This window comes from Pogoniulus pusillus, chromosome Z (genome assembly GCF_015220805.1).
Source record: "Pogoniulus pusillus isolate bPogPus1 chromosome Z, bPogPus1.pri, whole genome shotgun sequence".
NCBI classification, from domain to species: domain Eukaryota; kingdom Metazoa; phylum Chordata; class Aves; order Piciformes; family Lybiidae; genus Pogoniulus; species Pogoniulus pusillus.
In genome coordinates, this window is record NC_087309.1 from 13,325,916 (window position 1) to 13,338,772 (window position 12,857).

Sequence of the window (12,857 nt, forward strand, 5' to 3'; positions counted from 1 at the left end):
GTGCCCAGGTGTCCAAGAGAGCCAATGGCATCGTGGCCTGCATCAGGAACAGTGTGGCCAGTAGGACAAGGGAGGTTATTCTTGCCCTGTACTCAGCACTGGTCAGGCCACAGCTTGAGTGCTGTGTCCAGTTCTGGGCCCCTCAATTCAAGAGAGATGTTGAGGTGCTGGAAGGTGTCCAGAGAAGGGCAAGAAAGCTGGTGAGGGGCCTGGAGCACAAACCCTATGAGGAGAGGCTGAGGGAGCTGGGGGTGTTTAGCCTGGAGAAGAGGAGGCTCAGGGGGGACCTCATTGCTGTCTACAACTACCTGAAGGGACATTGTAGCCAGGTGGGGGTTGGTCTCTTCTGCCAGGCAACCAGCAACAGAACAAGGGAACAGAGTCTCAAGTTGTGCTGGGGGAGGTCTTGGCTGGATGTTAGGAGGAAGTTGTTGGCAGAGAGAGTGATTGGCATTGGAATGGGCTGCCCAGGGAGGTGGTGGAGTCACCATTCCTGGAGGTGTTGAAGCAAAGCCTGGCTGAGGCACTTAGTGCCATGGTCTAGTTGAGTGGCTAGGGCTGGGTGCTAGGTTGGACTGGCTGATTTTGGAGGTCTCTTCCAACCTGACTGTTTCTATGATTCTATGATCCTACTGCTTCCTCCAAGATGCGATTTTACAGGCTGCTGCTTGGGGTATGTGGGTCTGGCCTTATCTTAGACAAAGCAGAAATCAGGAGTGTTGTCACTGCACTACATGCAGGCTGCAGTGGTGACATTATGGCATCCCTTGCTCTCTCTTTTGCACCTGGTCATGGAACAGTGGCTTTACCATGAGCCAGGAGCAGAGAATTCCTTGCAGGAATGGCAAGGACAATGCTAGGGGGTCCCCCTGTTCCTTCCTTGAGGCCCCAATTGTACTTGAATGTTTTTTGTAACAAACCTGTTGAACTGAGAGCAGGCAGAGCAAAAACAGGAGTCTATAAATAATTGCTAAGCCCAACCCATAGCAGTGTTGCTGCAGCAGTGTAGGGCACAGAGTGCTCACATGTACAGTCTGGTGGTAGTTCGTACTGATGGTGAGGATGGTCAGAGGTATCTCCCCACTGCTGCCACAACGTTGTGTGCATCCAAAACATTCTGTGAGCCAACAGCAGATTTTCAGCACTGGTCTCTTGTAAGTGAAGAACAGGTCCAGCATCTCATGGGTGCTTCTGTGAAGCAGTAATCTGAAGCAGTGCTCTATGGATTAAACCTTGGTTGTGGGGTAGCAGGGACAAAGAGGACTTCTAAGGTCGATGTTGGGCTAAAAACCTTTCCCAATGTCTTGAATAACAAGGGGTATGAACACTCTCTTGCTGGTAGGGAGCAGTGGTTAAAGCCCCTACTGAAAGAAGAGCAGAGAGAAAATAAATTGTTAAAGTCAGTGAGAGCAACCTCCCACGGTGCTTTAAGACCAGAATGAAAACTGGAACTGTGTCCTGAGGTGAGTAAGTCTTGCACACAGGGCTAGGGGGCTAGGAGGCCAGGATCACAGACTTTGTGCAAATCTTCTGTCCTGGCATTTTTGGTTTTGCTTTTTCCCTCCATATTGCATTTGTAGCTGCCCCAACATGTGGCACCAGAATGTGCAGCATCAGGGATGTAGATGGCACTTGTGCCTCTCCAGCCTGCACTGAGCCAGTGAAGGCTGCAGAGACTAAAAGGCAATGCCTGCAAGGGGAGAATCTCTTCAAAATGCAGAAGAGGAGACAGTCCTGGATGCCTAAAGGCATAATTTTGCCTTGATGGAAGAGGGAAGTTGGCATTTCAATGCCTGCCCATGCTAAAACTGTATTTTTCATGGGTGGTTAAGCAGGAAAATGAAATTGTAGTTGCTTTCCTAACCTCCCTGTGTAATGTTGCCTGCTCAGGGTGCTCCTCAGGTCACAGCAGCAGAGTCCAGCAACAGGAACTAGGGAAGGATTGGATGGCAGAAAACTGTTTCCCTTCCTGCAGCAAGGTAGAAAAAGGCTAGTTTCCATCTTAAGCTTTGGATAGTGTTAGCCGGTTGGCCAGCCCACCCAGGATGTGTGTGGAGGGCTGCAGGATGCTGAGTCAGCAAGAACGTCCCTTTGCTGAGGCTGCGGGGCTGACCAGCGCTGCTGAGACGGTAGGGGTTTCCAGCCTGCAGGAGGAGCATCTGCCAGCTGCGAAGCACACAGGGAGCTTCCCAGCTCCAGTAAGCTTGAATTTGTGCCAGTGGTCAGAGAAGGCAGCTTAGTCCTTAAGATTTTAAGGCCAAGTTAGATGGCACTCGTCTGTTCAGCTCCATCCCCTGGCATGGGCCTGGTCCCCTCCCTCTGAGCTTTCATTTAAGGAAATTCCACATCTGGTCTTTCTGTTGGATCAGGTGATCTTGGATGTGACTTTTGGAACAAAGGGCTGACGTTTCATTGGGCCATGTCTGGGAGATGAAAGCTGGTCCCAGAGAATACTGCCTGGAAGTTACTGCAGCCACCACAGAGGTTGGCCTGGAGGCTGCTCTGGGGTTGGTTTTTTTTTGAGCACCATAAAGGCAGAGCTGCAAGGAGCACAGAGAGAAGAGCTCAGAAGTGTGAGGCTTGATTTGGGGCTCTCTATTCACCTTGTACATGGGCTGCTCTCAGAGTCATGCTCTGTGTGTCTGTCCTTGTAACTAGGAACTGCTTCAGCAGAGGCATCAACTTTGTGCCCTTCTTGCTGCTTATCATTGACATTGAGAAAGCCTGAACTTCTCCATCTGTTGCTGCCCAAAATCCTCTCATCATGTTGTCTGACAACACCTGAGCTGCAGAAGCATGCCAGTAACATAAATGTAGGTGGATGAGCTGGCTCCTCTCTGCAGTTCCCAGCTTGCTGACCTGAAACACACTATTTGAAGGCAACAAGGTCTTGTCCCTGTACTTTGGTGGAATGTTCTGCCACTCTTGACAGCCACCTGGGTTACAAAAAGGGAGTGCAAGGCAATTGCAAGGGGTCCCCCTTAGTGTGGAAGAGATGTCAGAAGAGATTTGTCTCCTCCCCTCTCCCCTTTTCCCCTCTCCCCTTTTCCCCTCTCCCCTTTTCCCCTCTCCCCTTTTCCCCTCTCCCCTTTTCCCCTCTCCCCTTTTCCCCTCTCCCCTTTTCCCCTCTCCAGGCTGTAGGTCACAGATAGTGGAGCTGACAGGAAATTGTCATGGTCTGGCTCAATTCAAAGCAGTCCCAGGCTACTCTAACTGGATGTAGGGCTTGTGCCTCAGATTCCCCTTTGCCTGGGGACTACAGCAATGAGCTGGCCTTGTCTAAAAGCTCAGGTAGGTTATTGCTGGTCTCTTGGGAGCTCCTAGAGCTTAGACAGAAGTCCATCACAGTGGTGGCAGGCTGATAGGAACATGGATGTTTTGAAATTGCTGAGTCAGTGCCACTGGTGGCTGGAAAGTTTTGTTCAGGTGCATGTCCAGTGCTGTGACCTCGATGATGCTGTGACCATGGTGTGGGCCCTGCTTCTGGCCTTGCTGATGACACACAGTGAGCACTATGGATCTGCCTGCCTGCCTTGCTAGAAGGGATCATGGGGACTGGAGCATCTCAACGACAGGATGGGTGGTGTGCAGGGGAAGCTGCTGGAGCCCATGTGACCCTGTATGACTGAAAAACCTACATTTTTCCCTGCCCAGTGCTTACATGATGCAGATTAGGAATGCAAACATCCCGGGAGAACCAGCAGTTCTGATTTACAGTACTGAACTTTGGCAGAAAACTCTGCTTTGTCCCTGTCGATACATGACATTCCAGCCTAAAAGCTCCTGGCCAAAGGATGGGTTGGTCTGGCCTTAATTACTGGGTGTCAGAGCCTCCTGACCTGGCTGAGGCTGTGTGGCTGCTGGAGATGTTATGCTTGACTGATTTGTTCTATTGCAGCACCAGCAAGTCTTGTCCTGAGTAATCTGCATGTGGCTGTAGGCAAAATGCTTTAGCTGGCCAAGTGCTCCTGGGCAACCGAGACCCTTATCAGCATGACTGACACATGGCATGTGGAGAGAAAAGGGTGAAAGAAGAGCCTGTATAGAATCATAGAATTGTAGAATCAACCAGGTTGGAAGAGACCTCTAAGATCATCCACTCCAACCTAGCATCCAGCCCTAGCCAGACAACTAGACCATGGCACTAAGTGCCTCATTCAGGCTTTGCTTGAACACCCCCAGGGATGGTGACTCCACCACCTCCCTGGGCAGCCCATTCCTATGCCAATCACTCTCTCTGGGCAGAACTTCCCCCAACATCCAGCCTGTACTTCCCCCAGCACAACTTGAGACTGTGTCCCCTTGTTCTGTTGCTGGTTGTCTGGGAGAAAAGACCAACCCCCACCTGGCTACAGCCTCCCTTCAGGTAGTTGTAGACAGCAATGTGTCTGATCCCAGGAATTTTCTCTTGTAGTCAATGGGAAATGGGTCCTCCAACTATGATAAGCAGAGATGCAGGGCTGCAGCTGGGTGTGCTGCACAGATCAGCACATTCTGTGTGTACTGGTGCTCTTATGCACTCCTTGACACAGGTGGATGTGTTCTGGTACCAAGCACTGCACACCTTACATTGTCTGTGAGGTGTGTGCTACAGCCAGCCCTGGGCTTTGGCACAGCTGTGGTGTGATGTTTTACCCTCGTCACCTCTGTCTGCTCTGGTACCCTCCAAGGAGGCTGAGGGTTAGCTGGAGAGCCCTTGGAAGGGAAAATGCTGAGAGAAAGGTAAAGAGAAAGGATGCAGGGCAAAGCCTGTTTGAGCTTCATCCTCTAGCATTAGGAGAATTGCTGGTTGGAGAAGCAGCCTGCAGAGGACATGTATCATCATGTGCATCACGTAGCTTATGCTGTCCAGATGTGGATGTCCAGTGGATGGGGCCAATCTCTTTTTGCTGGTCATCAGAAATAAGACAAGGAGCAATGGCTACAAACAGGAATGCAGAAGGTTTCACCTCAACATGAGGAGAAACTTCTTTGCAGTGAGGGTGACGAAGCACTGGAATGGGCTGCCCAGAGAGGTTGTGGAGTCTCCTCCTCTGGAGGCTTTCAAAACCCACCTGGATGCATTCCTATTCAGACTACCTTAGGTGATCCTGCTTTTGGCAGGGGGGTTGGACTCAATCTCTGGAGGTGCCTTCCAACCTCTAACGTTCTGTGATTCAGGAACTGGTCAAGCCTGTGGGCCTTGCACTAACAGTGGCACCAGCTGATGCTGAGTGACTGTAGCCATGCTTAGAAGAAATCTCTTTCTGGCTCCCAAGAAGCTCTCCACCCTGGAGAGTCAAACTGGGAAGAGGTACAGCCTTGGTGGGGCATGTTTGTCTGTACCCAAGAGAGCTTGTCCTGTGGGTCTCAGCTGCAACAGCACAGGTGTAACACTAGCCAAGGAAGCCATACTGCTGAAGGGCTAATAAAGCAAATGCAGTTGCCTGGAAGGCAGCCATGGAGACTGGAGGAAGCCCTCTCCTTATCTCAGCTGCTCCTTCTGCCTCCCCACCGTGGACTTGGGCCAGCTGTGTCATCTCTGCCTCTCCTGCTGCTGGGTGCCATGGGCTCTGTCACAGCCCAGCCAGGCTCTCTGCCTGGGGAATCACAGGGGAATGAGTCAGCAAGAAGCAGAGGGCAGGTGTTTGCCCAGCACTCAGCTTTAAGGGAGCCCAAGAGTCTGACAGGTTCCTTGGGTGATGGGGTGAGGGTGCCAGAGGGAAGCCAGAAAAGCCATAGGGTTTAGCAGGTGGAAGCAGAGCCTGTGGCTTGGAAACGGACTGGAGTCAGCCTTGACCAAACTCATTCGCTGCTCAGGTCTCCTCCAGCCACAGGTACATTGCAGTCCTGGAGTGACCCAGGACATCCTCGAGGCTGAGGCTTTCTCTAGAGGGACCAAAGACTAACAGTATGAGGCAGCAGAGCTGTAACCAGCTATCCCAGCCTCCTAGGCAGGGGGTGGATATGTGTCTCTGTGCAGGTAGTGGAGTGTCAGGCCAGCTCTGGGCAAGCTGAATATATCTCTGTCCTGGGGATATCCTGCCTAGTAACCTTCCCATCTGTTCTGAGAGGGAGGAGAGGGTGGAAAAAGGAATGATTGCTTCTGGGGCAGGGTGATAACAAATAGCTTTGGATTTAGTCAACATTCAGTGTATGGAGAGAGCTAAGGCAGGGACAGTGCACTGCAGATCTAGTGGCATGGTTGGTCACTGGCTCTGAAATACCTTGTGTGCCCTGGGATCTGATGAGGATCCTGGTTGGTATTGAGGGGGTTGTGGATGGCTGCTTCCCTCATCCAGAGACCTGCTCTGTGATGTTGAGTTTCCATGTAGCCCAGCTGGTCTCTTCTGAGTTTGGCTTGGGATAACCCAGGTGTGTTGTGGCAGGCACTGGTATTGCTACCAGCCAGAGCATAGATCAAATACTTAAACAAAACCAGCCCCCACTGGTCTTAGTGTTGAGCCTTTTTGGTTTTCCTTTTATTAAACACCCCCAAGGTGTGAAGGTATGCTACTCAGTGCTGGCTGCAGATACCTCCACTTCTGCTTTTTGCACCCTTGGTTGGGCATGTTGGACACTAACAGGCTCCATCAGCCTCTGGAGATGCGCTGGAGCTCTGGTCCTGCTGTGGGGCTTCAGTTATGATGCAGCAGGCAGAAGCTGAGAGCAATAGGTTTGTGCAGACTGGGAAAGGGAAGGCAGTGAAGGGACTCCCACAGCTGCTGGCAGCTGTCGATTTGGAGAGAAGCCAGACCTGGGCTGTCCTGGGAAGTGCCCAGGAACAGAATGAGAGGCAGCAACACACAAGGGAAATTCCAGTTAGATATTAAGAAGAATATTTTTCCATAAGGGTGGTTAGGCTCTGGAGCAGGGCTTAAGGAAGGGAAATAGGCTCCACATTTGGAGACTTTCAGCCCTTGACAGGGACAATCCCAAAGGAACTTGCTTGAGCTCAACCCAGGTGCCAGAAGGATTGGACTGAAATCTCTTGAGGTTCCTTCCCACTGTTTTTTGCTGTTTCTGCAGCTTTGGGGACATTTAGCAATGGAACATCTCATGATCTGCTAGACTGACTGGCATGGAGGCAAATGGTGGGCTCAGAGGGTGGCTCAGAGAGTTGTTCTCTCCATCCCCTTCTCTTGGCTTGGTTTGTCTCATCTGTACAGTACTAGCAGTGCCAGGGCATGGAGGCACTGGTTTAACAGCATTGGCCATCATGTTGCTTTGACCCCACCTATCACAGTATCACAGTATTAGCAGGGTTGGAAGAGACCTCACAGATCATCAAGTCCAACCCTTTACCACAGAGCTCAAGGCTAGACCATGGCACCAAGTGCCACTTCCAATCCTGCCTTGAACAGCTCCAGGGACAGCGACTGTGGTTTTTTCAACCTTTATGAGTAGAGAAAGACAGTTGGCAGTGAAGCATGGGGCAATAAACCATCTGCTCTGCTCTGGTGGCAGTGCAGAGCTGTAATCTCTAGGGGCATGCTGGTGTTCACAGAATCACAGAATTGTTAAGGTTGGAAAAGACCTCCAAGGTCATCAAGTCCAACCACAACCCAACTACCATGACCACTAAATCATACTCTGAAGTACCACATCTACAGTCTCCTTGAACACCTCCAGGGATGGCAACTTCACCACCTGCCCTGGGCAGCCTGTTCCAGCACCTGACCACTCTCTCAGTAAAGAAGCTTTTCCTAATGTCCAATCTAAACCTCTCCTGGAGGCTGGGAAGGATTCTTGTCCCCAACCCTCTGGCTTGAAGAGTTCCAGGTTTATCTTCTTTGTGGTGTCTGTCCCAAAGAATAGCATTTGCCATAAGTCATCAGTAGCCTTTTTAAAGACTCCAGCTGCCTGACCATCCTGAGCAGATGGAGGCTGAGAAGAGACCAGAAGATTGTCTGGAAAGAAAATATCAAGAGCAAGTAATTCTATTTCTTTGCCAGACTTGTATTCTTATGGTTGCTCTTTTGATTCTGTCCTTCTGCAGGGCTTGCTGCTGGCAGCCTTATCAGCCTTGCCCTCAGAAATAACTTTGCTCTATGATTTATTGTGTTTCCAAGCTTTGACCCTGGTGCCTGACACTGCAGAAGCCTGTGTCCAGTGCATAAGTGCTTGAAGTATCTTCAATATTTGCCCCATCCCATCTGTAAGTGTAATGAACCAGAGCAAAGAGGGTTGCATCCAGCCATGGTGCGTGGGCAGAGCTGACCTATAGGAGTAGTTACATCTGCCTCCCCATCTAGCAGAGGCTGGGAGAATGTTCAGGCTATCCAGGTGCTTTAATGTGGGTTTCCAAGGTCTGCAATATTCCCATGAGCCTATGTTAGCCCAATTTCCTTCTCAGGTTGCTTTTCTCAGCCTCTCACTTGGGCTCATTGATGCTGAGATGTCATATTCAGAGCCTTGTGCTCTCTCCCTTTCTTGTCAGCCCACTCTACTGCTCTGTGCATTCTTTCATTAGCAGGATACCTCTGTTACAACATCCACACCCATCAAGACCAGCAGAGCCTGGTGTGCTTTCCCAGCTGCAGAGGTAAATCACTGCATGGCTGGGGACAAGCTCATTACTGGTAATCTGGATAGAGCACTCTGTCTCCCTAGAAAGGTCAGGTCTTAGTGAATATCTGTGTTCAAGCAGCACAGCTGCCACCAGAGCTGAAGGTATTTTGGACCCAGTTGCCATAGTTGAGGTGGTTTCTGAGGTCTCTGAGCTTTGTGTTCCCATAGAAGCAGTGCAGCAAAACACAGGCTGCAACAGTGCCAGCAAGCAGAGTTTGCACAGAGGCTTTCACTTCTTGCAGGGACAGATGTGGTATCTCATGGCCTGTGCAGGAAGAGTTGTCTGGGGATGCAGCTGTGTCTCGAGCCCAACCCTGTTCACTATCACTTCTGTGAAGACTGAGGATGCTGATAGGATGGTGCTCCACTGCTATGTAGTCCCTGTAGGCTGCACTTGCCAGATAGCCCTGAGGGCAGGTCTTTTCCAGCCTCTGCCTGGCACAAAGCACCAGTTTAGCCTTGGCTTCCTCCATATCCATGCAACACTCAGGTGCTGGATGGATTCCCTGTTCTATGTCAAGGGTGTTTGCTACTGTGTGCGTTGCTCAGAGTCCTGGCAGCCCTGCAGAAGTCTGGCCCCTGTAGAGAGTGTGGTAAATGCACCAGACAAAGGGCTTTGCTGCTGGCTGGATGCCACAGGTAGACTGGGAGGTTTGCTAGCTTCATGGTATGAATCAGAAGCTGCCTGTGTGTCCTACTGCCCTGCATATGGATTTGCCTGCAGTCAGACACACCAGTCCTTCCTGTACCCTTGTTTCCCTTCACGCAGCTTGTGCAGTTGTGTTTGCCTCCACTACAGGCTGCAGTGTGGGAGTTCAGGTTATGGCTGTGATGCCTGTTTACTCATGCCACTGGGGTGTTACTCTCTCAACTTCAGTCTCACAGGAAGTAGAGGCTTCAGTTTTCGCTGGCATGGCAGAGGACATTGAATTCGTGGTGGAAATCTTCCTTCCCTGCGGTAGTCCTGGATGTGTGCAGCTGGTTACAAAGATGTTGAAAGCCTTACCCTTACAGCCCAAATCCCAGTCCAGCCCAAATCCCAGTCCAGCCTGTCTCACTGGTCTGGCTCACACTAGACTTGAGGCTTTCTAAATCGCAGCTGGAGAGGGGTGAACTGGGGTGGGGATGTGTAGCTATATATGTATGTGTGGTATCTCCTCCCACCATGTCACTTTAAGTGTCTAGCACAGGGAATGGACAAGATGCTGAATGTCCCTACAGCTGCTGCAGTCTTATCTGCAGGCTGCAGCTTGGTAACACCAAGCCAGAGGCCCAAGTGCCTGTGGCCAAGCACCTCCCTGAGCAGGCTCTCACAGTAAAAGGAAGGGTATTGCAAGAGAGGTTGTGCTGGAGATGGACAGTTCCATGGGGTAAATGCTGCATGCAGAGTCCTTGCTGCCCTCAGCACTCGGGCACTTTGTCTGCTCCCTCTTCCCACAAACACACCTTTGATGCCTGTGGCTGCAGCTTCTCCAGGTAATGCAGCATCCCCAGGACCTTCTTCACTGCTCTGTGGTGCTGTGGTGACTGGTCAGGGAGGTAGGGAAAGATGACCTTGCTGTGGTTGTCCCAGATGTGTGTTGGGGGGCTCATCAGTGATGTGTGTGCGAGGAGGCTTCAGCTGGCATGGCCGTAGGTGTGTGACACCTGGGGAAGGGGGGAGACTGGTGTAAGTTCAGCAATCAGGAGTCAGCAGAGCTTGAGTAAAGAGCTGGGACACTGGGAATATGCATGGGGATGGATGTAAGCAGGACAACGTGTAATGGTAGAGGAGGGCGTGGTGGTTTGGCTGTTACCTGCCCCCCCACACTTTAGAAGGTATCCCAGCTAACTCAGATATGCTCTGGGAATATAAATGAAGCTATTTATTTGCAGCTAGCACAATATACAAGCAGCTCTTTACAGTATATGCAGTTATAGACAGAAATATACAAAGTAAAAACAATACAGAAACACAACTCCCCTCCCAGAAACCTGAGTCCCCAGGAGGGGCTCTCAACCACCCCTGCACCTTTCCCCTGCCCCTCTCAACCTTACCCCAAATCCTAGGAAGAAAAAGAGGTTCAGCCAAGAGGTTAAGAAGCAAGGTTAGTGGCAGTGAGGTTAGGGAGATGTAGCTCAGTCTGAAGCCAAAAGCAGAGTGAGAAGATGGCAGAAAGTGTTATCTAATGTTTACTTTCTTGTTCCCATACCTCTCAGCAGGACTGTGAGGGAAGGAGACACAACCATTGTTTTCCTTTCACAGCCAATTATCTACTTTCTCTCACCAAAACATTCTAGCCTGCTTCAAACTAGCACAGAGGGCTAGGCAGGAGTGGGAGTGAAGAGGATTGTACTGCTGAGCATGCAGAGCCCAGCTGCCCTGTGGGGAAGGTAAGGGATGGTGCATCCGTGGTCAGAGCATCATGGCACAGAGAGAGCTGACTCAGTAAGGAGGGACAACGGGACTTGGCATGGCTGTCGCTCTATGTGGGTTGGCCAGGAGAGGAGAGGCAGGTGTGGGTCCTGTCATCTGCTTGGTTACCATGCTGTTTCCTCCCAGCTCACAAAGCCCCACTGAGGGTTACCTGTCAGGGGCTGACATTTCTATACTCAGATTGTAGTGATGAAGAACAGGCTGGGGTGTTTATGCCACAGTTAGATCAGACTTTCCACAGTGCATGGCCCAGGACAGGAAGTGGTTGGGTTGGAGATTACCAGTTAGCTATTGCCTTTCTGTTGGGATTAAGTTAAAGGAGTTGGGATAGAATTCCCAGTTCTGATACATACACCACAGCATCATTCTTTGTCTTGGGACATAAAATTGAAATGCTAACGTTTGTATGTTACTTAACATAGCAAGGGTCTTGTGCTGTTTAGACACAGGGAGTGCTTCCCTGGGACAATGTCCTTACTGAACTTGAAACGTGGCAATGAATTGGTGCTGCAGTTGTGGCCAGAGACCCCAGGCATTGTGCAAGCACAGAGTGGAAGTGGTCCCTGCCCCTCTGCTATGACCCATTTGCTGCTTTCTTGCTGTCCTGTGACAGGCTGCACAGGCATGTGACACTGTAATCACCAGCGGTGGAAAATTTTCCATCAGTTGCATTTGGCACTGAGCTCTGGACTGGGGCAGTCAATCTTGTGTGGCTGTCCGGTGGCAGAGGTCCCAGTCCTTTGGGCCACTGTCCTGCAGAGAGAGGAGAACTGGAAGGGAGCTGGCCAACATGCTGCTGAGCCTGAGTGGCCAGGGGCTTGCTTTCTCTGCGGGTGCATTGCTCTTTTCTCTGGTGTGACTGCCAATGCCGCAACGCCGGAGCTGCTTAGCTCTGCAGGTAGCCCCGGTGCTGAATCTCGCAGGCATGGGACTGGTGGTGCCTAAGCCCTGGGGAGCGGTACGGCAGCTAGCCCAAGGTGAAAAGATGCAGCTTTTTGTGAAGCACAGCCAGCCCAGAGGACATATTCCTCTGTGTCCAGCTGTTGTCCTGCACCTGCCTTGCAGACTTAAGCACTTCCTACCTGGATGTGCCTCGGAGAGCAAAGCCAGGGGGCTGGTCCACCCTCCAGCGCCCCTGCGCTGGGCACAGTGAGTGCCACCTAGGGCTCGAGCAGGGTGAGTAGCTGCGCTGGAGCCCAGCAGCATACTGCTGCCTCTGCAGGGATCCTCTTGGGCAGCGGAGAGTTTTCCCCACCCCCAGCTCTGCCGCTGCCTCTTTGTTTTCTGGCAGAAGCCTCTGTGCCTTTTCATTGCCGTTGAGGCGCGGAGCAGGAGCCTGCATGTGCCGCGGGTGCGCCTCGCTGGGAGCGTGATGCTGCCTGGCAGGGCTGCCGGGCCGGGCGTCTTCCCTGCCGAGCTCCGGAGGCCAGCCGGCAGCTTCGAGGATCTCCTCTCCGTGGGCTGCTCCTCCGGCCAAGCAAGGCTTCGAGCCACTGGTTTCCGCCGCAAAACCCTCTTTTGCGTTGGCAGCATTTCTGCACCTTGCCACAAGTGGAGTAAGTTGGGTGCGAAGGGGCTGGTCCGCAGCTTGGCTCCGCGGGGGCTCGGGCTCTCTGTTGCCGTCCTCCTTCGCCCTCAGTCCCACTGAGCAGGCACCTGAGATCAGACCAGCGCCAGGGGCTGCAGAGACGGATACGGCGGTGGCTGAGGATTGCTTGGGCTGTGCCTGCTTCTCTGTGTATTTGATCTCTCGACTTCCAACGGGGACTGAATTCCCGAACCGGATTCTGGGCTTGGCTCTTGTGAAGGGATCCAATTATTTAAGGGGTTTGAGCATCTTCATTTGTTGCCCATATCTGCGGCGCCCGGGTCTGCACTGGCTGGAATTCCA

General features: G+C 51.8%; 1 protein-coding gene across 2 annotated transcripts in view; it reads left to right on the top strand.

The window, feature by feature from the left end:
* The window catches only part of ATOSB (atos homolog B), a 47,972-nt gene that overhangs the window by 16,639 nt on the left and 18,476 nt on the right, over positions 1-12,857 (top strand). The window contains exon 1 of one of the 2 annotated variants that reach the window (XM_064140452.1): positions 12,505-12,522. The exons of the other annotated variant lie outside the window; for it this stretch is intronic. The gene's annotated coding sequence lies outside the window, so the exon portion shown is untranslated. Of the gene's footprint in view, positions 1-12,504; positions 12,523-12,857 lie in introns of those variants that run through there. 2 annotated transcript variants of the gene reach the window in all.